Below are 18,687 nucleotides of genomic sequence, written 5' to 3' on the forward strand. Positions count from 1 at the left end.
AAGACAAGAACAAGAGAAAGAAGACAAGAACAAGAGAAAGAAGACAAAAACAGAGAAGAAGTACCTAAACTAGAAGAAGAAAAAATACTGGTCAAGGAGAATAAACATCTATCGACACATATCCGGGACGTGCCCGGGCCGTGGGCGGGCCGTGCTCCGTCAGGGGCACAGGGGCATTGTTGCGTATATTGTGTAAGAACTCGTTCACACGTTCACACATGTCCGTGCCCGGACCGACGCCGGGACTGGACCGCAGTTCATACAAACTAGCACGCCCCGTCCACGTCACAGACACAGCCCTGATGTGCTTTATTTTGGCACAGTCCTTTATTTTGGCGTTCGCACTCAAACCAAAATCTCTCCAAATTTGAGGTTATTCAAATTGAGAACACGATTTAATGATTCAAAAAATCAATAAACCTCTAATTAGTACCTAGGAACACATTACCTTAACATTACGTGATCCGGCATGCCTACGCACTGACTCAAGCACAAAGAATATGCGCGAGCGCATCAAGGTCGTTGTACTGCGCGGTAGCAAAAAACAAGGAATTAAGTTGACAAGTTTTTTAGTTCACAATTTTTTTGTCTATACTAACGCTTATTGTATGGTATATGCAAATAAATTAATATAAATTCATTATACGGGGTGTTAAGTAATTGACTGCAAATCGTTAAACAGATTGTTTGGTAGAATTTAATAAGAGTAAAGATGAAAGACGGTCGATTACTCTGGCATATGGGAACCGATTTCGATGATTTCTTTTTTGTTAGAAAGGCAATAGTACATCAGTAGTATTCCAATCTAAATTTGAAGAAAATATTCCACCTTTAAAGGTGGCTAATTAGGAGATGAATTTGGTACACTGGATTTTACCCACTTTCTGTCATTAATATATGAAATATCAGTCTACCAATAATGCAAATTTTTGCACGAAAGTAAACATTGTCTAAAACCTCGTTCTTAGATGCTAAAGGTATCACCACACTCTTAGAATAATAACGCATAGAATGATAGTTTCATATCAAACGAACTGTCACAAGTGAGGCAAAAATCAAATTCATGTAGGCTAGTTTTAGTAGTAGGTTAATTTTCGGTTTTAGTGAATATTTATATAAAAATACAAATTGAAACGCGGTACTTCCTTGTGGAATGTGATGTTAGTATCTATTTTATGTTTATCTGACTTATTTACACTCATTTACCGCACATTTCGTCCTTTTTAACTTAAAATTCTTGATCTGTTCCCGGTGCAAGTTCACCTTGAGCACTGAAGGCCCGCCCGCTCGTGTAGGCCCATTGGGCGCGCTTCAATTTGCCTCACTTAGCGTGTGCGGACTAGGTTTCTATGCGTTATTATTCTAAGACCACACTTATCTATGTGGAATCAGTTTGTGTTGTAGTGGTGACAATATTATATTTTTGATACTGAAAACTGATACATTATTTTTGTTTCGTACTTTTTTAAATTTATTTAATCGAGATCGCGTAATAATAAAGTATAATTGACAGTACCATTTGTAAAGGCTTACTGGTAAAGGTCCTTTGCGGGGAACAAACTGCTCGCAGTTCTATAAAGGTGCAGTGTAAGTAGTTCTTATCTAATATAAGTCTTAACATAGTCTGTTTAAGCCTCGTAATCTAACAAAGCGCAACGGGGGCGAGCTGTTGTCGGCTACCAATAACGAAGTACTATTGGTAGTGAAGTGGAGACATAGCTCTTCTCCTCTCCACTTTAGCAGACAGTGGATCTGAATCAGATCGTTGGTAACAACACTTGAAAACCTTAATTTCCTTGCTTCTGCATGCTGTAGACTAAAAATATCTCAACACAACATGCTGTAATGACATTGCCGCATTCCACAGTCGTTTCGTATTGACTAATGCAAATTATCCATTAATCTGCATGTTTTTCTAAGTCTATTTTGAGACGTAAATAAGTGTAGACGATCGTAATAAAACTGAAACCTTTTAACAAGACCGTCTTGTCACCAAAATAGATAAGTTTTGTTCGAACTTTTCATCTAAAGTAAGACTTTTGACACTTGATGTCATGTAAGGGTCTTGGCTGGCTCTCAATAAAGTGAGAATCAGGGAGGATCTCTGCAAAGATCTGATATGTATTTATTTGGAGTTATTAATATTTCCTTTATGGCGGCCACTACGCATGTGCCACCGTCAGTTTTATAAGAATAATATAAAAATTATGGCGATCATCGCCAGTGTCAGTAATGGATAAAAAATTTTCAAAAAAATAACAAAAAAATCCATTCATTTGATGTTAAATGCACATAAACACACATTTGAAAATAAAATACATTCATGCTACTTTGCTAGTGAGTATTACTATATTTACGGGCATAGACATGTCAATCCTCCACCGCGATTTTTGAAGATGGATCCTTCAGCTCTACTGCCTTGGAATGGAGCATTTCGTGTACGTGACGCCGCATTCTTGTATCGCACCTTCAGAATAAAAGTGACTTAACTCAAAAATTTACAATTCAAAAATATAATTTAAATAGCTGTCATTATAAGGTTAGTTTTTTAACTGAAAGTTTTTGTTGTCATTTGACCTAACAAAAACCAAGTTTCTTTAATTTTCACTAACTTAAAGATAGAAGTTATGACCTTATCAAGATTACGCCATTTTAATTGCGAAAGAAACTCCTCTAGGTAGTAAATTAAGTCAGCATGTAAAAATGTAATGATGATTTTCAGAACGAAAACGGTTCAATTGCTAATCCGTCACGTTTTCACCAACGATGCTAGTGCAGTCTTTGCAGATTTAGATTTTACATTATATGCGGCGTTTGCCTATCGACGCGGGAGTGAATTTCAAACGTATTAAAGAAACCCTTTTAGAGAGTTTGATATTCGAGCCTTAATGAGTCAGTTCTAAAATAATAACCTAATAAACGATGATTTTTAAAATAGTTTTACAGTACAAACTCATTTTCTTAATTTTTTGAATTAAGTCACTTTCATTCCAAAGGTGCGATATATTTATAGAGTAAAACATATATTTTAATATGAAATACATTTATGTTATTTTGCTAGTGAGTATCCCTATAGTTAAAGACATAGACATGTCAAAATTAATCAAGATCCATGAAACTTTACTTTATCCAAATTTTATTTTCGCCTATATCAAAACGACAACTCTGTCACCCTTACCTTTTTAAAACCGGAACGCAGTAATGCTCGCATTACTGCTTGGCGGCGGAAATAGATAAGATGGCAATACTTCACTGGACTAAACCCTTTCACAACTCTTTCTTTTTATAAAGGTTCTAACAATTACTTTCTAAAATATTCAACTTTTGATAAAATTAAGATCAGATTTCGTAACCTATTACGAAATCGGTATTATTATTCTTCTTCAGCTATGCAATCCATGTTCGATTTGCATTAGAATTTACTTTTTAAACTAAGGAGATAGAATTGAAACTCGGTCAGTTGTGACCATGAGATCTGTAAAACGCCTAACGTTTTTGGTTTTAGGTTTGTGATGAATATCTTTAATTGTATTACCAATATGTAGCAATTTTGAGAACTTAGGAGTCGACAAAAATTAAACTGTTGTTTAATAGCAATATACGTCTCTAGAGATTTTGTTTAAATTAACAAGAAACCCTTGTGAAGTGGTATCTAGAAACTAACATCAAATGTCAAACCTCAAATTATACAATGTAGCAGCTTTGTGGGCGCAGTCCTCCAGTTACCACCTTGCGAATGTTGTGTTTGTCAATTTATACAAGTACTGTGACAGTGGTCTGGTAGAACACTAGATTTACGTATACGTTGTAACAGGTTTTAAAGTCGACGTGAGTTTGCATTTATTAAAATCACGAAAATTATAATTACAAAATTTAATGATAAAAATTAAAAGAAATCGTTGCGAGAAAACCTGCTTATCGGAGAGCTTCAATATTCTTCGAAAATGTCGTTTAGAATCAGTAGAGCTCATTGTAAAAGAGTTCGTCCAGGGAAATGCTGCCACCTATTTCAGCGGCCAAGCCGTAATGTGAGCATTACTGCGTTCCGGTTTTGAAGGGTAAGGGTGCTAGTGAAATTACAGGCACATGGGACTTGTCAACTTATGTCTTAGGGTGACGGTGTGATTTAAAACTCTGAGGACACTCAGTGTCTGTAACAGTTGCAGTGACAACTGCAACTGTTACGGACAGGCGTGTCACTTACCAACAGGCCCGCGACTCATTCGTCCCATTACTTGGTGTCACAAAAAAACATGCGAAGCTTCTATCATATTGGCTTATTATACATACAAGCTTTTTTTAACATATAAAGTAGGAGGCAAACGAGTAGACGAACCACTTGAAGTTGGTGGTGAAGCACATCTGCAACATCAGAGGAGCTACCCATGCTTTGCCAGCCTTTAAGAGCCCTATTGACTTGCTTTTTGAAGAATCACATGTCAAAGCACAAAGAAAATACTTCAGAATGGAGACTATGTACCACACATAGCAACATACCTCTAGCAAATTCAAGGAAGGAACAAACGTACCTAATGCTCGCGTGGTCTTAGAAGACCAGGCATCAGGGATGTGTCAATGGGTTTTACTCCTTTGGTGGTGAGATGTGATGGTGGGAACGTGACGGTGGTACCAGTTGGTAAGGTTCTTCTAAGCATCCTTTCGCAATAAAACAAATTGTTATTTTTAGTGCGCGGCCGAAACTATATTTATTTTGTAAGGGTCAACTTCTTTACAACCCGTGTATGCTCTGATAAATGGTTGTGAGTTGTGAATTATGTTTGACAATAAGTCATATCACATAACAACAATGTGCGGCAAAACTGACCTTAATTAGTGGCCTCGAAGCAACTGTCACTGAATGGGACAAAAAGTGGTGGTTACCTAGTTGCTGACAATTGCCGGTTGTACGGTTAAATTGTTGGTTAGTTAACAATTGAGACCTAATTACGCAGTCGTTTGGTCTGGAAATGCAAAAACTTTGTCTTTCTCAATAAGAACTCAACTTTGTATCCACTGTATGTTGTTGTTACTTTGTGTGGTCAACTACAACGCCTGGCGATGCGCGTCAACACGCGTCGACTCGCGACGATGCTCGTGTTAGTGCGCCGGGATCACAATGTGGTCGGCGTCTGACGCCTCGTTGAAACAGCGCGCGTCGACGGAACAGCTCGTGTGGCGGCACCCAGTCCGTTGAAATCAACACAGTTCCGACGACGCAATGCCGACGCAACTCCCGTGTGGCATTTCCCTTAATGGTAGTTTTGACAAGACCATTTGCGAAGACAACCTCAATCTGTCGGCTTAGTATGAAGGGAAGTAGATAAAAATAGTGTACGTCGAGAACCTTTCACTACGTCTATGACGTAACAGGGATGACAGGGAAGCAAATTCTGTATTGCACCGTGTTTTATAAACCCCAATTTTGTGACAAACATGTATAGTTTCAGAGAGAAAAAAAAATTAAAATGGAGAAACATAAAAAAAAATCATATTTCAAAATATATGAAAATTATTAGCCAACAGACTTAGTCGTTCGATAAAACCATAAATGATACACATTATAAAGCAATCAGTAACGACATAGAGTCATTCGTTACAAGTTATTTGATTTTATTTTTTTCTGCCGTTTATTTTTTTACTTCAGTAATCCGCCTTATTGCTGCAAGAGTTTCACACCAAATATTGCTGAACCGTTAGCTTCTGTCCAAATACCATAAAATAAATATAAAACACTGTGTATCGTAAGTAATGATTCAAATTACTTTTAAAATTTTCATTGTCGTGACGCCAAACTTAAGGCGCGGTGACCTATTCGCTTTCGCGGTTACGGAACGAACTGCACGGACGGAGCTGGACGGATCGCAAAGATCTGGAGGGGCACTACCACTGCGCCCGCCACCCTGAGACATAAGTTGACAAGTCCCATGTGCCTGTAATTTCACCAGCAACACTTACCCTTCAAAACCGAAACAAAGTAATGCTGACATTACTGCTTGACGACAGAAATAGATAAGGTGGCAGTACTTCCCTGGACGAACTCTTTCGCAAGGTCTCTAATGCCACTAAATTTTAAGTAATAAATATACCTATCAAATTAGTAAAAAAATAAAACAATAATGGTTTCTTATATAGTTTTTTTTTATATCACTACAAAATTTTATACCCAATTTAGATATTGACTTCAATAGCATTTAGACAAGAGACAGTTAAAACCTTTGTATAACAACGTAGTTTTATATGGTGGTTATATATTTAAGTTGAAAGCGGTAAATTTCACACAGGTGGCTTTGACCGCCTGAAAGCCAATACAATCCGTAACAAGCCTTGGTCTACAGCTCAGTTCCTAAGAGCGGTAGTCTCGGTATTTGATCACACAATGGCTCGAGGCTAGTCAGATTAAAGGAATATTTCCTTGGAGTGTAAGTGGAGTGATTTCACAAAAAAATATATGAATATCACGGTAGTAAAATCATCGTCACTGCCAATAAAATAAAATATTAAATACAATAGAATAGAACTCATATATTACAATGTCACAACAAAAAAAAGACATAGAAATAAAAAAAGACAAAGCAAAAATAAAACATAAAATCAAACACATCAAATTTCAAACGGTCGACCGATTTTTTGTTATTTTATAATTAATGTCAATTTGAATATATGTCATGTGTGATGTGGCGTATATCACAGCCGAGTAAAGACTGTGAAACTGATTTTCAGTGAACCGCAAAACCACATTCAAGGTCAAAAAGAAATTTGATAGAATAATATTTTTGTTGAACACAAAACCCAAAAAGTGAAGGAACAACCGCGATAAATATCCTATGTAAATATATGTCCACTGCTCGGAGGGTGGCAGTAATATTTTGCTACGGAGAACAGTCAAAAATATACAAAATTTTGCCTTCATTCTATGGAGGTAAACAAATGGTCTTCAGAATAACATTTGTGTGCGCAGTGACTTTAATAGACGTAATGCTCATGCTCGTGAATGCAGGTAGAGATCAGGGTTGCTGCAGATGCAGTGCCGATGTCAAATATTTAAAAAAAAAGCGAATAATGTACATGAAAAAGCTTTCTACACTCCCGGACACATATTTCGAGCCACCTTGCATTTTTAATATTAAATGCCCTAAGCTTAAAAAATATGTTTCATTGATCAAAAACTATTAATGTAATTATGAAGCTGGTTTACTAAACGTCGTTTCCGTATGTCCTTGTTGAAAATTTGATTTTGTGAAACTAGGGAAAAACGAGTTTAAGTGTCACAAGTCGGAAAAAATTGTCTATTCAATAAGTTGTATTGCCTCCAAGAGCGTTGACAACGGCCGCCATGCGATTTGGCATAGAATTAATTAACGTCAATATGAAGTGCTGTGGCATGTTCTTCCATTCTTCCTCAATGGCAACTTTCAACTCCGGTAAGGTTTTCGGGGCTGGGTGTTGAGCTCGAACACGCCTCTTTAGCTCTTCCCATAAATGTTCTATTGGGTTCATATCCGGGCTTCGTGCTGGCCATTGCATGGTAGTAATACCGACGTCATGAAGGTATTCCGTGACGACTCTTGCAGTATGCGCTCTTGCGTTGTCATGCATGAGAATAAAATCTCGGCCTACAAAGCCAGCATATGGCATTACATGAATTTCGAGGCACTGGCGAATATATCTGTCGGCATTTAATGGTGGCAGCCGCGGCCCCGTCACAACCTCAAGAGCAGTTTTGCCTTCGGTGGACATTCCTGCCCAGACTGTCCATGAACCCCCGCCACAGCTGACTTTCTCTTCAATGCAACACTGCACAAAACGCTCTCCTTGTCTTCGGTAGACCTTGTTCCTTCCATCATTACCATAGACCATAATCTTAGTTTCATCAGTGAAGAGTACCTTGCTCCACTGACGTGGGGACTCCACTCCAATGCAAAGGTTCTCGTGCAAATTGGAGTCGCGCCATTCGATGAGCTCGTGTCAATTTGGGTCCGTTCACTGGCTTATGTGGAGTTAGAGGACGTTCCTTATGTCTCATTCTCACAGTTCTAGCGCTAACAGCCACTCCATGAAAGTCTCCAAGCTGTTCTTGAATCTCTACTGAAGTCAGTTGATTTCGTGAGCTCGTCGTGAAGATAAATCGATCTTGCTTTTCCGTTGTCACTCGAAATCGTGATCTTCTTTGACGGCGAACATAGCCGCCAGTCTCTAAGTACCAATAGTTATAACCTTTCAACAGCGGAATGACTGAAATGCAGTTGTGTACTTACGTTACGCTGACTAAGTCCAGACTGAAAAAGTGCCACAGATTGTGCGGCTACTTCAGGCGCAGTGTTCATAATTACTTCGAGAAATTTGGTTAAATTTAGAGGAAAAACAATGTAATACTCCTTTACTGTTAAATAAAAACAATTAAATTAAAAAAAATATTGAAATTATTTCGTTTTGACTTGCACCTTACGCTCCCTTATTTCTTTAAAAACAATGACGAATCACAACTTTTCTCCGTTTTTCAAATTTAAAACAACGACACACCATAATAACGGGGGCAGGTATGCCAGCCTTAAAACTGCATAAAAACTTTTTCTTTAAGAAAACAATATTTTTATATTCTAGGTCTTTCAAAATAAAATTTCAAGGTGGCTCGAAAGTTGTGTCCGGGAGTGTATTTTGGTATTGTAATAAAATATAAATCAATGATTTTGTGACCTTTAATCTGCTTGAAAACAATCAATCTCCCTAGCTTTAAAAACAACAGCTGAGCTGCTTTTCTGGCTTACAGTCTGTTTCTGGAAGGTTTGTAAATTATTCCAGCGTGCCTTTAAGATCATGTTACGACTCGAACATCCGCAATGAATATCAGCATCGATGAATGCCGATGCGGAAATTTTAATTTATGTAGATTATCCGCGGATGCGGGTGCTGATATTCGCAACAACCCTAATAGAGATAGATTGACTGGAACATCATTTTCGAGAGAAGCAATTACTTTTGTCTTCAGACATATACTAAGTTTAGGGTTATGAAATGTGCATCCCGGTCCATCTGCCGTCGGTACTCTATACATAAATAACGCAATGAAGACGTAGACAACGTGATCTCGAACAGTCCATAAATACCCACTCACACTTTACGTGCTATAACCGACTACGCATCAGGCAGGTAATGGCATAAATAACTGCCTACACTTAAGCCAGAAGGCCTAGCTCCGTGTAAATCAATCCGCCTACATGCAATATGGCGGCTTTCGCAGCCTGTGAACTAGATTGTTTGTTAAGGTACTAACACACACAGGTTACTGCTGAAAATAATACATATATATCATCACGCCTGACTCGCACCGGGGTAGAAAGAGACTTCCACCTGCTACGCTCCTTGTTTTTTTAAATTATATCAAGTGACGGGACGAACAAGATCGTGAGCCTGATGGTCAGCTACACGCCAGTCCATAACAGTTGCAGTGCCACTCATAGCTTCTGAGGGACACTTCTACTGCACCCGACACCCTGAGACAAGTCTCATATGCCTGTAATTTCACCAGCACCCTTACCCTTCAAAACCGGAACACAGTCATGCTGACATTACTGCTTGGCGGAAGAAATAGGTAAGATGGCAGTACTACCCTGGACGAAATCTTTCACATCGAGCTCTACTGCTGCTAAAACTTATTTCGCCTTCTCTAGCGTATACATATACATATGAAGAGACTGCCCATTTATTCTTGTTTCTTTTAACCTAACCTTTTTTAAAGACATTCTCAATCTGATTGAGATATGTACGACGAGGTCTACATCTCCCCACGCCTCCATCTACATTTGCTCTACGAATTTGCGCCGTTAATCTACCAACATTCATTTATTCTATATGACCAAACCATCGAAGCATCCCTCTCTCTATTCTAGTCATTACATCATCTTTAAAACCACGACGCTCTCTTAGGAACTCACACAGACATTATACTCGTAATTATCGAAATAGACGCCGCAAGTGCACCTACTTCGCGTGTCCAGCTTAAGCTATAAACGCTTAGTTGCCGTATCAGAACGCGCTCGGCTGTTATCGTAATTAAACGTCAGTCGAAAACAGAAAAATGCCTAATTGTGCCATTAGAAACTGCAAAAACACTGCAGCTGTGAGAAGATAAATAACCAGAGACGTTTCCTTCCACAGTTAAGTATTTTTGTAATGAGAATATGAATAATTTCTTTTAAAATCAATTATTTTAATTTTGAATGAATTGGGAGAAAACAATAATAGACAGTAATAAACATAAACAATATGCAAACAAGCGTATGTCACGTGTTTCGTAATATTTTGCTTGGTGCGTTACACTTGTAGTCCTTCTTTAGTAGGCTATGAACCTAGCGATAGGTTCGTTTAATGCATTCAGTTTCGTGATGCGGCCACTACGTCATGTTTTTGGCCAAATTTTAGGATTAGAGATGTTCACTTGATGCAACACAGTTCCCGATTCCGATCGATTTAGTAAACAAAGGGATAATTCTTAAGATCTTAGAAAATTATAATTATTAATACAAATATCGGACACTCAGAAAAAATTCCTCCGATCCGACCGGATCGAAGGGATTTTTTCTGAGTGTTTTTTCTAAGTGTTATCTTTGTAATAATAATTATAATAAACTAGTGGAGTAATTTCACAAAAAATAATTGAATATCAATTCAATAAAAATTTAATCTTAGAAAAAGTTATTAAAAAATATTCTATAAATTTTGTTGTTGTTTTTTTTAGTTTTCCGGAGCAACTGTTTTTCAAACACGCATTGTAATAGGACTTAATTGTCTTATTCTAGTATTATTTTACTACATTAATATTTCACGGCTTCTTGTCAACACGTGTTACTATAGTAATGTTGATTATACTACAATAGCTGCTGCGTCCACATCTTTGATTTAATCAACCGCTTTAGTGGCGAAGGAGGTTGCCCATCACTAAATAGATCTTTCGACGTCATCGGAGGTGCAAAAAATGTGGCACGCTTGGTTTTCATACAGATCGCGGTACTTGCGGTGTCTATTTAAATATATGACTATAGGACTCACCACATTTATTCACGAGGAATCGCACTAAGCCGGTCAGAAAAACCGTCACATCCACGGAATTAGAGCGAAAAAGACGTTGCGTGTCATTTTCGCTCTGAGATTTTTCTGGCGGCTTAATGCGATTCCGCGTCGATAAGTGTAGTAAGTCCCTTACTTACTGTTCGGCATTCTGTCTTTAAAGCTAAAACCGCACATATTGCGCAAAGCTCTCATTTCTATATCATTCACCCATTTTCGGCCACGCTCTGAAAATATTGGGCTTGTTGTACACTATTTGAACACTAAAGGGTCTTCCCGAGATCAGGCCTAAACAGAAATTCTAGAATAAAATTTGAAGTTACGAAAGCAGTCGGAGTAAAGCCATTTCGTGAGGAAATCTCATTTTCTATACAGACGAATGCAGTAACATCGAATGTACCTACAATTGGCTGAAGTGAAAGTACGAAGTCTAAAACATCTTCCTAGAAGCAATTTCATTAACAAGTTTTACTACAAAGGAAGTCCTAAAAAGACGGTAAACAATAAACTTCCTTTGTGTATATACATCTAGTGCTCTCCTCTGCTACGATAGCTGCGGCGCCACTGGTGTGTAGCGTTCCTTACATTACAACGAGCTGTTCACGAAGGCATAAAATAAACATTGTCTAGTCCAATTGCTGAGGCCTGGATGCTCGTTACACCGTAGTGTAACATTTGTTTGTTTTTTTGTGGCAATAAAGTTGACCGTTGAGTAACTGAGACCTTTAAAAAGGTGCCAGTTTTTATAAAATCACGAAAGTCTAAAAAAATCCAAGATTCTTCTAGCTTTAAATAGAAAAAATACACCGAATGCCGGCAGACGCTGCGCGGTGAACACTACAGTGTAACAAGTATAAAGATTATCTCCAAGCTCAGGGATAACGCTTAAATGCTCTGTTATTTGAAAAGACAAATCTAATGGCAGCATTACGTGGCTGAATTGCGCCATTTTGTTCCATTATGATAAATAAAAACGTGTCAAAATTAAGTTACAGCAAGTAAGATAGAACACTTCACTGAAGCAACGAAATAGCTATCCTATACTGGTCAAGTTGTTTTAACCACCTCAAGAGAAGCCAATAACCGAACCGTGAACAGCTCATATTGCTACGAAATACTTTCAGAAACACGTCCTTCAACAATAAAGTAAAAGCTTTTTAAGTAGCAGCAGAGCTCCTTGTGAAAGAGTTCGTCCAGAGAAGCTGGCAGTGCTTACCTATTTCTGCCGCCAAACAGTAATGCTCACATTACTGCATTCCGGTTTTGAACGGTAAGGGGTACCGGTGAAATTACGCCTGTAATGAGACTTGTCAACTTATGTCTCAGGGTGTCAGGCGCAGTGACAGTGGCAGATTTCTGCGATTTAAAGTTCTGAGTGGCACTGTATCTGCAATATTTTTTTTATTTATCTTGATCGGCATGTCACATGATATCATAAAAAAAATAAAGAACACGATTTCGAAGACTTTGTGCAATTTAATTACTACGAAAATATAAAGGTATAAATGAAACGTTTTTATTTTCGGTGATTTTTTAGTGTCGGTATTGCTTCTCCAATTTTATAAATCATAATACTTCTTCGGATATCATACGTTCTCCAATGATTACATTGCGGTGTAAATTACTCTCCCACTACGTCTCACGCATAGTACACAGTGCACTTTATCAAGTTGTTGTTCCATCGTTCTTTCAATGAAATATTGCCATTGTGCTTGCACTGTATTGTTCTTAAGAATTTGTTATTTAGTACCTAAACTTGGCGAGAGTTTTGTAATACCCAATGGACAAGAACAGAACGTTAAGTTTTCTACCCAAATTGCGCTACCGTAGCAGAATAAAAGCCGTCTAGCTTAAAGTTTTTAGCGTTATGATACGGCTCATAACTCCCTAGCTTGGGAGACCAGAGGGATAACATTTTTTCTTGGTTGATACTCCATTCAGGAGTATGCCTTAAGTGCCAAATCCAAACGACCAACGATGGACTCTTGACAAGTAGATGTTATTTTGCACTTTTACATAATAATTGAATACCTCTTATTTCTTTTTCTATTCAAGGCGCAATATCAAAATGTAGTGATTTACAATATTGTTTATTTTAGTTCTATTAGAAAAGGTGTTTTGCTTGTAACTTTATGCTTACTTCTTATTGTTGAAGCGTATTTGAAGTTAAATCAAACATATTTTATTAAAAACTGAGAGTAGAGACTGCAAACAAAAACATCATAAACAAGCCCCGTGATGAGACGTAAGATTTGATATTGAATTCACCTTATTTTATTTTGTAAGAGTATTTACATTAGTTTTAACTATGTTTTGATATGTGGATTTTTGTTAGTAAATCATAACCATTGACAGAAAGAAATGAAATCCTAATAGATTAAAATCTTAATAGGCTAACCCGAAACAGTACATTCATCTTTACCGTAAACATAGATGAAAAGAAAAAATATTGGCATTTTCACCTTCTATACAGAAGTAAACTACCCTAGATCATCATGCCCAGCAACATTTCCTCGTTGGTTGGAAGATTATTCATTGGTAGAAGTAGCTGCCAACCATTTGGACACCCATAGCATAGGCTATGTATAGACATAACAAATTTATTTACCAAAAATAAACTTTTATGTTTTTTGTTGTAAAAAAAATAATATTAACGTTGACAGATAAAACAATGATGACATGCATTGTTATTTGATTTTCCTCGAAACGTTTTGTAGCGTGAAAAATTGTTATTCGCGTGAGTAAAAAAAAAATAACATCAATTTTGAGAACGGGCAATATATCACGTTCGACTTCCGGTTCAGTTATAAATGATGTTTCGGGCAGAAGGTATCAATCCATACATGAAAAATCACCCTGTGCATGTTGATATTACTAGTCGTGATGAATAATAATAATAATAATCATTTCTTTTCTTCCATTCACATACAATTTAAATTTTTTTTAAGATACCAAGTAGAGGGACGAACAAGTCATGCGCCTGGTGGCAAACGACACGCCTATACATAACAGTTACAGTGCCATTCAGAGCTTTAAATCGCAAAGATTTTATGGGCACTGCCACTGCGCCTGTCACCCTGAGACCTAAGTTGACACGTGACAAGTTCCATGTAGCGCGCTTACCCGTCTAAACCGGAACGCAGTAATGCTCGCACTACTGCTTGGCGACAGAAATAGGTAAGGAGGCAGTACTTCACTGGACGAACTGCTTCACAAGGAGCTCTAGTGAAGAACAAATGCAAAATAGATGCACTTGAATTTAATGCATTTTCAAGCAGTTAATTTTACCACCCTCCCACCGCATAAAATTAATAAAATAAATGTAACCGTGGACACTCACGATACGGTTAGTTCACCAGTTGAAGTCGCTCTTAGAGCTACGGAACGAACTATGCTCGGAGTTTCTTTGAAGGACTAAGTACGGAATGAGGTTATCCAACAGATAACCAAGGTCGTCGACATACCTGGTAGAATAAGCTAGCTGAATTGGCAGTGGGCTGAACATATCTGCCGAAGAACCGATAACCGATGGGGGAAGCGAGTTCTTGATTAGAGACCACTCGGCAAACGTAGTGTAGAACGCCCTGTGGCCAGTTGGTTGGATGGAAGGTTTAATTTGTTTATTATTGTACATACTAACTATTTATTAATTATTTATTCTTCAGTAGTTTATTAGAAATGCATCACCACTTCTCAGTTTTTTGTAGCAACTAGTGGTTAACTGTATTGGTGACACAATCACTACATATTTACTGTAAAAAAATGATGATGAAAAGTAACTACAGTGAAAACTAGCACAGGAGCACCATTGAATCTGAGGACTTAACGGGAGATTGTTGCTCAAACTAAGTAACGCTGTGTCTTGCGATACAAAGTCCCCGACTCAGAATAATACTTATCAATTTGCGATGAATTACATAGTTACTGATAACGACTTAAAAAAATTGTGTGCAATAATAATAATAATAATAACGCAACACACTCTTAGCCCCGCACTAGGGAAACCCTGTACCGCGAGTGCCATGGACATACACATAGACAACCACAAATTACACCCAAACTCACGAGATAAATGAATGTAGGCCATGCATAAAATTGTATCATCAAAACGTGTTTATTTCCAGATTTTTTGTGTTTCATGGGCCATTTTTGTACAATAAATTAAACGCCAAATTGGTCACATATAATTTTTGTGTCATAAAGGTTAAGAAAATTCTCCAAGAATTCCTTCAAAACATGTCCTACTGCGATACAGAAAATTTATTAACTGTCCCAAAATAAATGTTGTCTTAATTTAAGCGTATAGGTATATGATTTGCATTGTTTTTTTATTTTTTTTATAATTTAATCATATAATACATACTACAGCATAATATATATATACATATTACAGCTATATAATTAGTACTTTTTACCTGAATTACAGGATTCTCCTAGTTCAGGTATATGAAATGAAATGAAATGAAAAAATTTATTTCAGACTACATGTCCATATAATGTTAGTAGGAACTTAAATAACTATGTTAGTAGAATGCAAAATTTTCATTTTCATTTACATGAATGGACATCCAATGTTTACGGATTGGGCTGTCCATCCTCTCTGCTATCACTCTAAGAAGACTGTTGGTACTGCCCCTCACTCTGGCCAGCAGGGAAGCCACTCTTTTCCGAATGATGGCCTGAAAACCGTCGATTCTAGTTTGTTTTATATTTTACGTTTATTCGCATAATTAGTCTTTAATTATTCATTTGTACAATAAGTTATTCAATAAATTATTTTATTATTTTATTTTATTTATATACATATTTCTATCGGCCTGGGAATCGAGCCCAGGACCTCTGCGTGGCAGTCCAGCATGGTAACGTTCGGCCACGGAGGCAGTTCAATAAGGTCGATCTCAATTTAAGAAAAAGAGTTAAAGATGCGCGCGCGCTGGCAGTGAAAAAAATCTCAATAACACAATGCGAATATTATTTATCTTCTTGAGGTGCCATGTCCTACCGGAGGTCGGCTATCATTAGGACTCTCTGTATTTTAGACACAGCTGCACGGAATAAGGATTTTGTGCTCAGATTGAACCATGTCCGGAGATTCTTAAGAAACGATGTACGCTTTCTACCATGTGGTCGCTTTCCCTGTATCTCCCCTTGCATAATTAATCGGAGTTGGTCGTGCTTAATTTTATCATTACGCATTATATGACCAAAGTTTGCGTTTTCAACTCTACTCAAGACCCCTAATTTCTTATTCACCATCTGCAATACTCTTCTAGTGGATACACGATATTTTTAAAATTAATCTGCAGATCCACATTTCAAACGCTTCTAAGCGGTTGCTTATATTTTGAGTTAAGGTCCAGGACTATAAGCCATAGAGAAGAACTGAAAACACGGAGCAGGTCGATTCAAGGATCGATTGAAGAGTATTGTTCATCATCAACCTATTTATACACCCCACAGCTGGGCACGGGTCTCCTCAGGTGAGGGCTTAGACCTTAGCCCACCACGCTAGCCCAAGGCGGGTTCATCAAGTTGTTTTCCTTCACCGAAAAACTCCTGGTTTTCAAATAAATTTTTGCACGTAAATTCCGAAAAACTCAGAGGAACCCGGATTCGAACCCAGGTCAAACCATTAGCTGTTATTAATAACCACGGCTGTTATTATTATTGCTATAATTTTGACAAGTTTTAAACGTTAAAGTTTCATTTCCAGATCGCCATTATTTATTTACGACACAATACAAAACTTCGTACAAATATTTCGACTCTTTCACAGATAATAAATAATATTAAAGAACACACATTGTATGCTGAGACCGTACACAGAAGGCACTCACAATCTATCTATTTCTTAATCAGAAAAATATTTATTATCGTATTTTCCTCGAACAAAATATGAGCTCCATATACTTAATAAATATTAAATGGCGACAAATTGTTAAAAAACGTACAGGAAAGCAACTTATTAAACGGTGCTTTTATCATCTTTACGAGCAATAGATAATAACAAAGACAACAAGAAAATGTAAGCAATAATAAAACGTAAATATCACAGTTTTTTTTATACGTATATTTTTATACCTATACAAAAGTTTGTTAGTGTAACGTTATTTAGCACGACTGAAAAAAAGAAAAGCAGATGCGAGGTAATCGGTTACGCGTCTCATCTCTCCGATGGAAAGTGACGATGAGGCCGACGATGGAGCATGCACAGCTGCAGACCTATACAATGACTATTAACTCTTGCAGACGCAAGGCGAAAAGGTTGTGAAAGTGGAAAAGGCGAATAAATGAATTTGTGGTGTGGACGTGGGTTCGTTCGCAACTCTGAATTTCTCAGAATTTATGTGCGTTAATTTAATTTGAAAGTCACAATGAGCTTTTTGGTTTTATTTTTAGTTTAAAGAAAAACATCGTGATGTATTCACGTCAAAGAAGGTTCTTGTGTACTTTCCCAGGAAAGCGTGAGAAGTCCCCAACCCGCATTGGGCCAACGTGGCGGACCATGGCCTATACCCTCGCCTACGAGGAGAGCAATGCTCAGCAGTGAGACGTATTAAAAGCGATACCTCCAATGAACACTACGCCAACTTGATTTTTATTTTGAATGAATTTATTATACCCTACTGCCAAATACAGATTTAAAAATGTCAGATGGTACAACAAAAACACAAAACATTCGATTTGGTAAAACTGTCTTGCTAAAGTCATGCAACAAAACATGTTATCGATGATGTTAGTAATACAGTTCTGAGGGACTGTTAATATTTTTTTAACCGACTTAAAAAGGAGGAGGTTCTCAATTCGACTGTACTTTTTGAATTTATTTTTATTTTATGTATTATAAGTATGTATGTATATGGTGAACCGATTTCTGATGATTCGTTTTTCGTCGGAAAAAATATCTACCTGTTAGAGTAGCAAAGCAAACTAGGGGATGAATGACTTTTGAGGTCGGTTTTTTAGTACTCTGTACTAAGATGACATGATAGCTAGTGACGGGATGATATACCGCGCGCCGGGCGGTAAGCGACACACCTGTCCATAACAGTTGCAATGCCCTCCCATACCTTCAAATCACAAACATGTGAGGGGCACTGCCACAACGCCCGCCACTCTGATACATAAGTTAACAAGCCCCATGTGCCTGTGACTTCACCAGCACCCCTCAAAACCGGAACGCAGTATGCTCACATTACTGCTTGGCGGCAGAAATAGGTAAGGTGGCAGTACTTTCGTGGACGAACTCTTTGCCCCTGTGTAATAAACTTGAGCGGTTATCTAGATAGCAGCGGTTCACGTTGTTTCTATTGTGTTGTTATTCTCGGCACTTTATCGGAAGAATCAAAGTACCTAAATGCTATTTAAAGGATCTACAACACAAAGACCAAATAAATATGCGTGCGCGCACAATCAACAACTAACAACGTTATCTAGAACACGTTTATAGCTTACATTGGGCACGCGAAGAGACTACATTTGCGGCGTCTATTTAGACATCGCACTGCTATTACAATAGTGTTGTAACTCAAAATATGTGAAATTTAATATTAAAATCATTATTGAACGTAAAATTTGATTCTCTGCACGTCAAAAAAACCGTCGTTAGAATATTGTAAGAAA

The sequence above is a fragment of the Hyposmocoma kahamanoa genome, unplaced genomic scaffold (assembly GCF_003589595.1).
Source record: "Hyposmocoma kahamanoa isolate Upper Pololo Valley unplaced genomic scaffold, ASM358959v1 65, whole genome shotgun sequence".
Lineage (NCBI taxonomy): Eukaryota > Metazoa > Arthropoda > Insecta > Lepidoptera > Cosmopterigidae > Hyposmocoma > Hyposmocoma kahamanoa.